This window comes from Gossypium hirsutum, chromosome A07, assembly GCF_007990345.1.
Source record: "Gossypium hirsutum isolate 1008001.06 chromosome A07, Gossypium_hirsutum_v2.1, whole genome shotgun sequence".
Classification (NCBI taxonomy): domain Eukaryota; kingdom Viridiplantae; phylum Streptophyta; class Magnoliopsida; order Malvales; family Malvaceae; genus Gossypium; species Gossypium hirsutum.
This window is the reverse complement of record NC_053430.1, coordinates 22,162,632-22,177,026: the sequence shown is the minus strand read 5'-3', so window position 1 is coordinate 22,177,026 and position 14,395 is coordinate 22,162,632. Positions and strand designations below refer to the sequence as shown.

Sequence of the window (14,395 nt, the reverse complement as noted above, 5' to 3'; positions counted from 1 at the left end):
AAAGCAGTAAATAATTTCAGCTTATATGGAAATACATTTATCATCATTATAGTAGAAACATTGTTCTATATTTTCTTTTCATTTTTATATAATCCAAAGCTAAACTGAGATTTGGAGCAATGTATTCAAGAGTATCTCAACGCTGAACCAATTCATATTCATAGACTGTTAATTTGATAACTATTTCTTTTAGGACAACATAAACATGGTTCCATATTTTCTTTTGCTTTTTATATTTTCTTTCTTTTTCAATTCATAATTACAAGACAACTATTTCAGTTTTATGTTCATAAAATTTTATTTAAATTATTTCTTGTTTGGATAAAATTATGATGAAGATGTGTTTGAGTACTAAATTGATAGAATTTACAAATATAAAGGATTAAATTTATTAAATTATTTAGAATTATGACTAAATTAATATAAATATATAAATGTTAATGACTAAATATGTTGTTATACTAATTTAAAAAAGGTCACATCATCTTTTCCTTTGATAATTTAACAGGGATCTAAAACATTAACAATGAGATTAAAAATTTTTGTAATTTAATAACTAAAATAAAAATACACTAATAATATAATTTACTCTAATTTTGGACATCAAATATGTGGAAGTATTGAGTTGCTTACTCCTACTTGACGTGGTTATAAGGTTTTGTAGTAAAATGTCAAGGGGAGTTTACTTGACGTGGTGATCATTTTGTGTTGCAAAATGTCTAAGGGAGATTACTTGACGTGGTGATGAGTTTTTGTTCTGTAAAATGTCAAGGGGATCAGAATTTAATGCTAGTTAAAACTACTAGCTACAACTCTAGTTGCATTTGAGGAAAAAGTTGATAAAATATTATAATTTACCATTTCTGGTTGGCATATTTTTGATAAATTAATTTCGAATATTGAAGATTAGTAGCAGCTCATTGGACAAGATTTCATGTGCAACACATACAAATAATTATTTTAATGGATTGTATCTTAAAATATCTTTTATTATATATTACTTGTTTAGATTTGATGTTAATTAAAATTTATTATTGAATTTAAATTTTGTGAGTAAATTAAATTAGGTTAATCAATTTATGTCTAAGCTTTTAGGGGAAAAGTTTAAAAAAGTGCGTAGTCTACATTGATATATATGAGTGAGTTAAACATAAATAATACCAGATAATATTATGCAACTGTAGTAGTTATTTTATTCACTTGCAATTGAACAAATAATTATCAGGCAAAAACCAACAAACTTAACGATTTAATAATCAAAATATATTTTCATAAAAAGTAACAACATCATAAAAGAAAATCATGATGTTTTAAAATTCTGTAAACCTCTTTGAATTTGGACCAATTAGAGAAATAAAATGAACTAATTATCATGTGTGGGCAACTCAATAACACCTAAATAGTCAGCTCCGACTTGAATTGTTGTTCTTCAACGCTGGTTTGCTGAAATACATAAGCTCTGCCTTTACCACAAAATGAAATGTTTGAATTTAGAAGATAAAGCGCAGAGATATATATTTACAGTAATAAAAACTACTTTTTTTTAAATAAATTCATTACTGGTTTAAAATTGTTAAAAAATATTTGTTGAATATAATATTATAATATTGCAAACCGGAAAAAAATATTTGGACATTAATTTAAATTAATTAATAGATCAATAATAAATTTTAATTTAATTAAGTGATAATATTAAATAATTATTTTATCTCTAATTAATTATATTAATGTTAGATAAATAATAAATAAATGAGTTAAAACATTTATGGATCACTTCAAATGAAGGGCTTACATTTCACAACAACTCTCTTTTATCCAAGTGACTAGTATTATAAAAGAAATCACCTCTAAACCACTTTATGGAAGTTCAAAAATTTAAAAGTTCTCTTAAAGAAAGATTTAATACTCAAAATCCTCTCTAAAATCTAAAGAACTTGAAGAAGAAATCTAAGAACTTGAAAAAATCTTGAAAAACACCATATTAGTTCCAAAGAAAGTCACCTTTTGATCTTGTTGATCTTCGTCAATTGAAGAAAAGAGATCAAAACTGTTTTCCCAAGAAAGGTCAAACCCGTTTTTGAAGAAAAGTGCCTTATGATCTTGTTCCGCCTACAGATAATGGCTAAACTCGATTTTTAAAGATCAAGTCTAGAATGCCCTTAAAGCAGATATATCTCTAAACGACCCTTGGATCAAAACTCTTCCCAATTCAGTTGCATGTATTACAACTACAAACTGGATTAAATTTTGATACTTCACTTAAAAACAAGTTGCGTGTGAATTTGAATGTAAAATATATATTTATTCGACCTCTTTCTATTTATATTTGGTTTCGGCAAACTGCATCTTAAATTTCAATTTTCTTAAAAGGCTATTTTGTTTACCAGATGTTATAGCACCTTTCTCGCACTTTTATTGTTTATTTGTTTTATAATTAAGGTATCTTTCATGGATGATCAGTTGAGTGATAGTTTCAGGAGGGCTCAGAGAAAAATGGGTGAGCATAGTCATACACGAACTACAACTAAGTTAACAGAGCAAAGTTTAGTTTTTGCTGTTAATGGAGAGAGGTTTGAGCTCTTCCAAGTAGACCCTTCTACTACTTTGCTCGAGTTCTTGCGTTCTGTTGCGCGGAAGCGTGTGAAAGAGTAAAATTATTGTACTGAAAAATCACACTAAGTTCAATTCCCAGGAAAGAGAGGTGGATCACGAGGATCGCTTACATACCAGATCTTTCCTAGCCAGAATATCCCTCTATCGTAATTTAATAGCACAATAAATCACTACAATGACACTTGCAAAATATGCAGAACAAAAAATAAAGAACACTAGAATTTTAACGAGGTTCAGCAAATTTTGCCTACGTCCTCGGGCACTACCAAATATATTTCACTCCAAAAATACAAGTGAAAGTTTACAAATAGGGAGAGAGAACAATTGCCTTAAGTAGAGAATGGCAAGTGTGGGATGAAGAAAGTAAGAAATGGTTAGGCCTATTTATAGTTGAGGTTCAAGGATCAACTTGCAATGTCCCTATACAATTAGGGACCAAAATTGCAATTATCCCATGCCAACTTTTAACCCAACTTGCAAACCAATTTTACTTTCTACTTTCGGTGCCCACCCTTTTTGACTTTTCAAACAATGGGTGGGTTCCAATAATCTCCACCTTGAAGATTTGATTAGGATAATCTTATCTTCACACAATTCTTTCTGCCTTTGACAACAATACTTGATAGTGCCTTCTTCAACTGTTAAACTTGCAGGATATTAATCAAGTTCAAACAATGTTCGAACTTGGTTGATGTTACCACCTTGGTCATCATATCTGCGGGATTATCTGCAGTCTTGATCTTCTGAAGACAAATTTTCCCCTCTTCAATAATTTCCCGCACAAAATGGAATCGTACGTCGATATGTTTTGTACGTGCATGATAGACTTGATTCTTTGCTAAATGAATAGCACTTTGACTATCACAATACACGTTAATATGCTCCTGAACCAACCCCAAGGTTTTAGCCATACCTTGTAACCAAATAGCCTCCTTTACAGCCTCTGTTACAGCCATGTACTCGGCTTCTGTGGTTGACAATGCAACTGTAGACTGTAGTGTAGACTTCCAACTTATTGGTCCTCCAGCAAGTGTAAACACATAACCGGTGGTTGATCTTCGCTTGTCCAAATCACCGGCATAGTCAGAATCAACGTACCCAATAACACCTTTACCAAGTGTATTATCCTGCTTGAACAGTAATCCAACATCCGCGGTCTTCTGAATATACCGTAGAATCCATTTCACAACTTGCCAATGTCCTTTTCCAGGATTATGCATATACCTGCTCACTATACTAACTGCCTGTGAAATGTCGGGTCTTGTACACACCATTGCATACATCAAGCTACCCACTGCATTAGAATACGGAACTTGCAACATGTATTCTCGTTCCGTATTCGTCGAAGGAGATAGTTGTGCAGAAAGCTTGAAATGAGAAGCCAACGGGGTACTTACAGGTTTTGTCTGCTCGTTCATGCCAAACTGCTGTAGTACCTTTTTCAAATACTGCTTCTGAGACAAGCTAACTCTACCATGAGCTCTATCTCTCCATATTTTCATGCCGAGAATCTTTTTAGCTTCTCCTAGATCTTTCATCTCAAACTCGAGATTGAGTTGAGTCTTCAATCTTTCAATCTCAACTTTGCTCTTAGATGCTATTAGCATATCATCAACATATAAGAGCAAGGATATGAAAGTTCCTTCTTGTAGCTTCTGAAAATACACGCAATGATCAAATTTACTTCTTGTGTACCTTTGCCCTTTCATGAACTGATCAAATCGCTTGTACCACTGCCTCGGAGATTGCTTCAATCCATAAAGCGACTTTGTCAGTTTGCAAACCCAATTTTCTTTTCCAGCAACCTTGAATCCATCTGGCTGAGTCATATAGATTTCCTCTTCCAAATCACCGTGTAAAAACGCGGTCTTCACATCAAGCTGAATTAGTTCAAGATCATATTGCGCAACCAAGGCTAGCAAAATCCGAATAGACGAATGCTTCACAACTGGAGAAAACACTTCATTGTAGTCTATTCCTTCTTTCTGAGCGTAACCCTTTGCTACTAATCTAGCCTTGTATCGAATTTCATTTTTATCAGGAAATCCTTCCTTCTTTGCATATACCCATTTGCATCCAATTGCCTTCTTTCCCTTGGGTAGTGTCACCAACTCCCAGGTCTTATTTTTATGAAGAAACTGCATTTCTTCATTCATTGCTTGCTTCCACTTTACACCATCAGGGTTACTTATTACTTCTGTGTAAGTAGAAGGAACATCATCATCTGTAATTGGAAGTGCATAGGCCACTATATCATCAAAGCGAGCAGGCTTACGAATCTCTCTTCTTGGCCTTCTATATGCAATTGAATCTTGTTGCTGTAGAGATTCTTGGGTAGGAACCTCTTCATCATTTGTCCTTTCAATATTAGCTGGATCATCGTTAACCTTTTCAAGCTCCACCTGCTGCAAAGTACTACCGGTTTTGTCATCCTTTTGTGAATCCTTGTACTTCAACATGGTTGATTCATCAAAAGTCACATCTCTACTGAAAACAATCTTCCTTGTATCAGGACACCAGAGACGATATCCTTTTACTCCATCAGTTATACCCAAGAATAATGCTTTCTTTGCTCTTGGGTCTAACTTAGATTCTTTTACATGATAATATGCAGTGGAACCAAATACATGCAAAGAATCATAATCAGTAGCAGATTTACCAGTCCACATCTTCATAGGAGTTTTTCCATTTATTGCAGCTGATGGCAAACGGTTAATTAGATGGCACGCATATGTAACTGCCTCAGCCCAAAATTCTTTGCCCAATCCAGCATTGGACAACATACATCGAACTTTCTCCAGTATAGTTCGATTCATTCGTTCTGCCACCCCATTTTGCTGTGGTGTATCCCGAACAGTGAAGTGTCGCACAATGCCCTCATCTTGGCATACTTGTAGAAATGGATCGTTTTTGTACTCAGTACCATTATCTGATCGAAGTCGTTTGACCTTTCGACCAGTCTGAGTCTCCACCATCTTCTTCCATTTCAGAAATGCATCCAAAAATTCACTTTTTCTTTTCATTAGATACACCCATACTTTTCTTGAATAATCATCAACAAAAGTAACAAAATAGTGCATACCTCCCAAAGAAGCTACTTTGGTAGGTCCCCACACATCACTGTGAACGTAGTCTAGAATTCCTTTCGTATTGTGAATTGCTGGACCAAATTTTACCCTCTTCTGCTTGCCCAGAACACAATGTTCACAGAATTCCATTTTGCAAGAATTTGCACCTTTCAATAAGCCTTGCTTCACCAATGTCTGCAAAGCTTTTTCACCAGCATGTCCCAATCGCATATGCCATAATCTGGTAGCCTCTGAATCTACATCTTTTGTAGAAACTGTTGATGTTGATCCAATAACTGTACTTCCATTTAAAAAATACAAGTTATTTCTTCTTGTGCCTTTCATCACCGTCAGTTGCCCAGCTACTACTTTTAGTAATCCATCTCTCAAAGTGATTGTGAGCCCTTTAGATTCTAGGGCACCTAATGAGATGAAATTTTTCTTCAGGCTAGGTACGTAGCGAACATCTGTCAAGACTTGGATTGAGCCATCGTGATTCTTCAATTGGACTGTACCCACTCCCATTGTCTTACAAGCACTATCATTGCCCATAAGAACAATTCCACCTTCTAGCTCTTTAAGACTAGAAAACCAGTCCTTATTAGGACACATATGGTAAGTACATCCTGAATCCAAAATCCACTCATCCGTTTGACATGCCATTGCCATGCCAACCAAGCTAAAGTCTGACTCCTCATCATGCTCCGCTACACATGCATTAGAAATAGCCTTGCCCTTTTGTAGCTTAGGACAATTCTTTTTCCAATGCCCTTTTTCACGGCAAAAGGCACATTCATCTTTGGCGGGTCTCCCTTTGGACTTTCCCCTTCTACCAGATTTGCTGCTGTGTGAACGACCTCTTACTGTTAAGACTTCTGCGGTTGTATCTCTGTGATCTCTTTTATCTTTCTTTCGAGTCTCAGATCTATACAACGCACTACAGACTGCATCAAATGTGATCGTGTCCTTCCCATGAAGCAATGTGGTGGTAAGATGATCATATTCATCAGAAAGGGAATTCAACAACAATAATGCCTTGTCTTCATCTTCAAATTTCTCATCCAAATTTAGCAAGTCTGCTAAAATTTTATTGAATGAGTTCACATGGTCATTCATCGACATACCGGGTGCATACGTGAATCGATAAAGTTTCTTTTTCATATAAAGCCTATTTTTAAGACTTTTCGTTAGAAACTTTTCTTCCAGTGTATCCCATAACTTCTTCGCTGATGTCTCCCTCATGACAGAGTACTTCTGCTCTTTGGCCAAACATAGCCGGATTGTACCACACGCCTGTCTATTGATCTTGGCCCACTCCTTGTCATCCATCTTGTCAAGTTTTTCTTCAAGGGCTATATCTAGCTCTTGCTGACATAAGACATCCAGGATCTCACATTGCCACATACCAAAATTATTGGTACCGTCAAATTTCTCTACTTCAAATTTTGCATTTGTCACAGTAGTCCTTGCTGATGACGATGCTGCTGCCATTTTTCTCCTCAATCCCAACTACTGTATACGTGAACAGTACCGTATACGTGAATAGTGCCATATACATGAATAGTATCGTATACGTGAATAGTGCTGTATACGTGAATAGTACTGTAAACGGTCGTATTCCCCAAGTACGAACCTGGCTCTGGTACCAATTGTTGCGCGGAAGCGTGTGAAAGAGTAAAATTATTGTACTGAAAAATCACACTAAGTTCAATTCCCAGGAAAGAGAGGTGGATCACAAGGATCGCTTACATACCAGATCTTTCCTAGCCAGAATATCCCTCTATCGTAATTTAATAGCACAATAAATCACTACAATGACACTTGCAAAATATGCAGAACAAAAAATAAAGAACACTAGAATTTTAACGAGGTTCAGCAAATTTTGCCTACGTCCTCGGGCACTACCAAATATATTTCACTCCAAAAATACAAGTGAAAGTTTACAAATAGGGAGAGAGAACAATTGCCTTAAGTAGAGAATGGCAAGTGTGGGATGAAGAAAGTAAGAAATGGTTAGGCCTATTTATAGTTGAGGTTCAAGGATCAACTTGCAATGTCCCTATACAATTAGGGACCAAAATTGCAATTATCCCATGCCAACTTTTAACCCAACTTGCAAACAAATTTTACTTTCTACTTTCGGTGCCCACCCTTTTTGACTTTTCAAACAATGGGTGGGTTCTAATACGTTCCCAGACATCTTTCAAAAGTCCCAAGCTTGGTTGCAGTGAAGGTCTGTCTCTCTTTTTTATTGGAAAATTTTATCAATTATGGATGTTAAAAGTTCCTAAACATCTTTAATAGCTTGATCGCTTTTCATAGTTCGATTGTTGCCGTGGTTTTGCTGCATTGGGTGTAATTTTTTATCCCTGACTTACTTCTACGCTTCCAAAGTTCACTCTTGGAGCGTATTTTTGAGCCACTTCTGTATTAACATCCAACTGTTTTCTTGTTTGACAGGAGGATGTGGTGCCTGTGTTGTTCTGCTGTCCAAATACGACCCTTTCCTTGACAAGGTTGAGGATTTTACAGTGAGTTCATGCCTGACACTACTTTGCAGTGTCAATGGATGTTCAATCACAACAGCTGAGGGAATTGGAAATAGCAAGGATGGATTCCACCCTATTCAGGAAAGGTTCAGTGGTTTCCATGCTTCTCAATGTGGTTATTGCACTCCAGGAATGTGTGTTTCTCTTTATTCAGCCCTCGTTAATGCCGATAAGTCTGATAGGCCTGAACCACGTCTTGGATTCTCCAAGCTAACAGTTCCTAAAGCTGAAAAGTCTATTGCAGGCAATCTTTGTCGCTGCACCGGTTACCGTCCCATTGTCGATGCCTGTAAAACTTTAGCAACCGATGTTGATATGGAGGATTTGGGACTTAACTCGTTTTGGAAAAAAGGAGAATGTGATGAAGTAAAGCTGAGGAGATTACCTCCATATAGCCATGGAAATGGAACTTGTGTGTTTCCTGAGTTTCTGAAGAATAAAACCAAGGCTGGTTTCAATATGGAATCTGAAGCATGTTATTGGTATAGTCCAGTTAGTCTTCAGCAACTTCAAAGGTTACTGCAAATGGATGATGAGAACAATGAAACGTCAAGGAAGATAGTTGTCAGCAACACGGGAATGGGTTATTATAAGGAACTAAAACGTTTCAACAAGTATATTGATTTAAGATACATTCCAGAGCTTTCAATCATTAAGAAAGATCATACTGGGATTGAAATTGGAGCAGCAGTGACAATTTCCAAGGCCATTGAAACTTTGAAGGAAGCAAATGAACCTCAGTTCAGCCAAGAAGGTAAACTTGTGATCAAAAAGCTTGCGGATCATATGGAAAAGATTGCCTCAGGGTTTCTCAGGAATTCAGCTAGTATAGGTGGAAACCTGATGATGGCCCAAAGGAAACACTTTCCATCAGATATTGCAACAATACTACTTTCTGTGGATGCAATGGTTGATATCTTGACTGATCAAAGGCATGAAAGTATCATGCTGGAGGAGTTTCTTGGGAGGCCTCCGTTAGATTCCAAAAGTGTTCTTTTAGCCATTAAAATTCCATGCTGGAGGTTAGGTGTGGATATTTCTTCCCAAGGCTACACTAAGTTGCTATTTGAGACGTATCGAGCCGCACCACGCCCTATTGGAAATGCACTTCCCTATATGAATAGCGCTTTCCTGGCTGAGGTTTCACTTAGTAAGGCTGGAATTATGCTAAATCACTGTCGATTGACATTTGGTGCTTATGGAACAAAACATGCCATTAGAGCAAGGAATGTTGAAGAGTTTCTATCAGCAAAGTTTCTAAACACCAGTGTTCTATATGAGGCCATTAAAATCCTTGAATTACTGTGGTGCCTGAAGATGGTACCTCCCATCCGGCTTATCGGTTGAGCTTGGCCATTGGCTTTCTCTTCGATTTTCTATACCCCTTACTTGGGAACCCTGCTGAGATTTCCAGCTTTTGGTCTGATGGAGATAATAAAGCTTTGCCATTCAGTGATTTCAAAGGAAAACAGGATTCCAACCAGCTTGATCAAACCAAATTCTCAACTTTGTTATCATCTGCAAAGCAGGTGATTCAGTTAAGTGAAGAATATAATCCTGTTGGAGAGCCTATTAAAAAAGCTGGAGCTACCCTCCAAGCTTCTGGTTTGTCACATCTTAGCTCTTATTCCTTGAATGATCTAGCACTAGCAGTCATAGTTTGACCATTAATAATTTTCAGGGCCAACTTCTGTTTTCTTACATTGCTGCTTCTTGTTCTTTACTCTTTTTAATTGCTTTATGTTTCTTCAAAACTAGTTAGAAAGCAGAACACGTTGATAAAAATGATTCACTCTTTAATCCTTCAATTTTATATATTCTTTATTGTGATAATACCTTGTTATTTAAATGTTAAACGTAACTGCTGCTTTGCTATGTTACTCCGAATATGTGTATTCATGTCCAAATATGATCTTCCAAATATATAGAAAAACTTTAAAAATTTTGAGCGTATCCATGTTGGACACATTTCTCCGACACTCACAAGTGGATAATATTGATCAAATGTTTCCAAAGTTTTCCCAGTGAAAGTCACTATTATTTTAGCTTTCATACCTGAAGTTCATTTACCTTCTGCATGCACTTTACAATAGAATATTGTCAATGTTGCTCACCCACCATAAATTTGTAGGTGAAGCTGTTTATGTGGATGACATTCCATCTCCAAGCAATTGCCTGCAGGGAGCATTTATTTACAGCACGGAGCCATTAGCATGGGTGAAGGACATAAAATTTAAGCCTGGATCATCACTGGATGGAGTCATCAAGCTCATTTCTTCCAAAGACATTCCTGGGGAAAATATAGGGGCTCAGACCATGTTTGGTTCTGAACCATTATATGCAGATAAGCTCACTGAATGCGCTGGTCAACGCATTGCCTTGGTGGTAATTCCATGTTTTAAGCCTTTTGTATGTCTAATATCATCATCAAAATGACATTTTAAAAAGCTTGATCATTTAAATGATCATCTCAGGTTGCAGATACACAGAGAAATGCAGACATGGCTGCCAACCTTGCAGTGATTAATTATGACAAGGAGAATCTAGATCCAATATTATCTGTTGAAAAGGCTTTTGAAAGATGTAGCTTTTTTGAGGTCCCTTCTTCCCTTTACCCTGAACAGGTTGGCGATTTTTCTAAAGGAATGGCTGAAGCTGATCATCAAATTCACTCGGCTGAGGTAATTATAATATTTCACCATTCTTTCAGCCTAAGTTCAACACGTTTCTGTACCATAGGCCTCAGCTTAACTCTCTTTTCAGAGACCGTACTTTGCATTTTCGTGAAACATAACCAAGAAAATAGATTCATATAGGCTTATTTCTTTTAAAGACATTCTAACTTGAATTCATGGGACGCAAGCAGCTCTTGCTGTGCCAGATGAAGACAACTGCATGATCGTATACAGTTCTAGTCAATGCCCTGAGCTCGCGCACAGTACAATAGCTAAATGCCTTGGTGTTCCTGGACACAATGTTCGTGTGATAACAAGAAGGGTTGGGGGAGGATTTGGTGGAAAGGCCATAAAAGCAATGCCAGTGAGTATCATTAAGTGTGTTCTTATTTGTCTTATTTACAGCTAAATATATGTCAAATCGTACTCAGTGTGAGCATCAGACTAGTTACAATGTGATGTTATAGGTTTCTACAGCATGTGCACTTGCTGCTTACAAACTACAGCGTCCGGTCAGGATCTATGTCAATCGCCAGACTGATATGATAATGGCAGGAGGAAGGCATCCAATGAAGATAACTTACAGTGTAGGATTCAAAGGTAATGGGAAGATTACAGCCTTAAGACTCGATATATTAATTGATGCAGGGATTTCAGTTGATATAAGTCCATTGTTGCCAAATCATATGTTCGGTTCACTAAGGAAGTACGACTGGGGTGCTTTAGCATTCGATATAAAGGTTTGTAAAACAAACCGTCCGAGCAGATCATCGATGAGGGCCCCCGGGGAAGTGCAGGGATCATTCATTGCTGAAGCTATAATAGAAAATGTGGCATCCACTCTTTCCCTGGATGTTGATTCAGTTAAAAGTATTAATCTCCACAAGTACGAAAGCCTTGAATTGTTTTTCAAGAACAGTGCTGGTGAACCATTGGAGTATACTTTACCTTCTATATGGAATAAGTTGGGAACGTCTTCAAGCTTTTACCATAGGATTGAAATGTTGAAACAGTTTAATAGGTGTAATAAATGGCGGAAAAGGGGAATCTCTCGAGTCCCTATCGTGCATGAAGTGACCTTGAAAGCAACCCCAGGGAAAGTAAGCATTCTATGTGATGGATCGATTGTAGTTGAAGTTGGAGGCATTGAGCTCGGTCAGGGTCTTTGGACGAAGGTGAAACAGATGACAGCATACGCTCTTGGTTTGATCCAATGTGGTGGAACTGACGAACTTTTGGAGAAGGTGAGGGTCATACAAACTGATACCTTGAGTTTAATTCAAGGTGGCACCACTGCTGGAAGTACAACGTCAGAATCAAGCTGTGAAGCTGTTAGACGTTGCTGCGATATCTTAGTCGAGCGACTGACAGCTTTCAAGGAAAGGTTGGTAGAGCAAATGGGATCTTTAAAATGGGAGACATTGATTCTTCAGGTATTTGTTAAACTCAAGGTCTTATGTTCATTTCGTATCATATGTTGAGAGAAAAGGCTTGGACATTGATTCTACGATCTGTTTATTTAGTTTTCTGATTAGAAATCGAAATTTGGGTGATCTTTTTGATGGAAACATTACCGCTAAATTGCTCCAAATCTCTTTGCTCTTCATGGCTCTATAACAAATATACAGTTCGACATTAAGAAGCTGAAATGTTGCAGATAATTTTAGAACGAAAAGGAAAAGTATGGCGATGTCAAATATGGTACTGAGGTTTAAGAGTAGCCTTATTGGCCACCTTAATTATTTCAGCAGAGGGCCTCAGTTCTACCCTGAAACATGCTTATATTTTTTCTACTGTTTTAATTCTTCATATACTTGCTTGATGATACTTTGCTCATAGATATTGATGATTCCTGTTTCACTCTTTTAATCTAACCACATGCAGGCATATAACAGTTCCGTGAACTTATCAGCAATTTCGTTATATGTACCAGACATTTCGTCCCTGAGTTACTTGAATTATGGTGCTGCAGTGAGTGAGGCAAGTATATCAACGGATCTTATTCTTCTTTTATTCATTCTTTGCAGTTTTCCTCAAGGCGAATTTTCCAGAGCTAGTCAATTAAACATGTCTCGTTCATCTTATATCGGTTGCAGAATCTCAAAAACAAATTCCTAATAATGAAGATGTGGCATTGCAGGTGGAGATAGACGTTTTAACAGGGCAAACCACAATATTACAAACAGATATCATATATGATTGCGGCCAAAGCTTAAATCCTGCTGTTGATTTAGGACAGGTTATGATCTTTTATATGATTTCAATGCTCTGCAGCATTTGGGTTTTTTTTCTTTTTTACATGCAATCATGATTAAATTCAAGCATTGACTAACAAGTTTCTTGGGTCTTTTTTTTTTTTTTCCTATAAGACTGAAGGAGCATTTGTTCAAGGAATAGGGTTCTTTATGCTTGAAGAATATCCTACAAACTCTAAAGGATTAGTGACTGCAGAAGGCACTTGGACTTATAAGATCCCCACAGTGGACACTATACCTAAGCAGTTTAATGTAGAAATCCTCAACAGTGGACATCATAAACATCGTGTACTTTCATCAAAAGGCAAGTTGGGATTTTTTCATCAAACAATTATTATGTATGCATGCATGTAAGTATGTAAAAGATGGGCATCCGGTTCTTACTGCAATCATCAAACAATTTGTTCCTTTGCAGCTTCGGGAGAGCCGCCGTTAACGCTAGCAGTTCCGGTACACTGTGCTATAAGAGCAGCTATAAAAGAAGCCAGGGAACAACTTCATTCATGGGGAGGAGACGAGTCTAGTTCAACATTTAAGTTGGAGGTACCTGCAATCATGCCTGTTGTGAAGGAGCTTTGTGGGCTTGACAGCGTTCAAAGATTCTTACAGTGGACAATCGGAAGCTAAGTGATAGGATTCTGAAGGCTATCAGTTAAACAATATCCCAATCTTTGATTGCCTGTAGAGAAAGCAAGGTTTATCATTAGTCTTTCACAAGCCCTTCATGTTGGGCCTATATGGTTTGTTGGATCTCTTGTGCAAACCTGTTAATTCTTGTGTTAGTATTGTGTTCGTCTTCTTCTTACTATCACGATTATTGTAATTGTTATTATTATTATTCCTATTTATGTCGTGTTATTACTTATGTTAAAAAAAGTAATTAAAATTTTAATTGAATCAATATGTTATTATAGATTTTTTAAAAGTTTAAATATGCATTTAGTCCTCAAATTTGATACTTTTTCTCAAGTTAGTATCTATATTTTTTGTCTCAATTTATACCAAACTTTTTTACCAGTTTATTGAAGCAATTTATGAAAAATGCCAAGTAATAGTACCCGCTAGTGTTTGGCATTACACAAGCTCATAAACTTGCTATATATGTGTTAGCGAATTTTGGTAACAAAAAACATTGGGTTAAGATATTTGTTGTTAATATTGATGTATGCAAGTCATTCTATGATATATAAACCGTTTATAGTAACATATCTTGAAGATCGATTTGGATTGAGTTA

The 14,395-nt window shown here is 36.6% G+C and overlaps 1 pseudogene; it reads left to right on the top strand.

The window, feature by feature from the left end:
• The first annotated feature begins 2,453 nt into the window (after positions 1-2,453).
• Positions 2,454-13,983, top strand: LOC107955878 (abscisic-aldehyde oxidase-like; annotated as a pseudogene).
• The last annotated feature ends 412 nt before the right edge of the window (positions 13,984-14,395 follow it).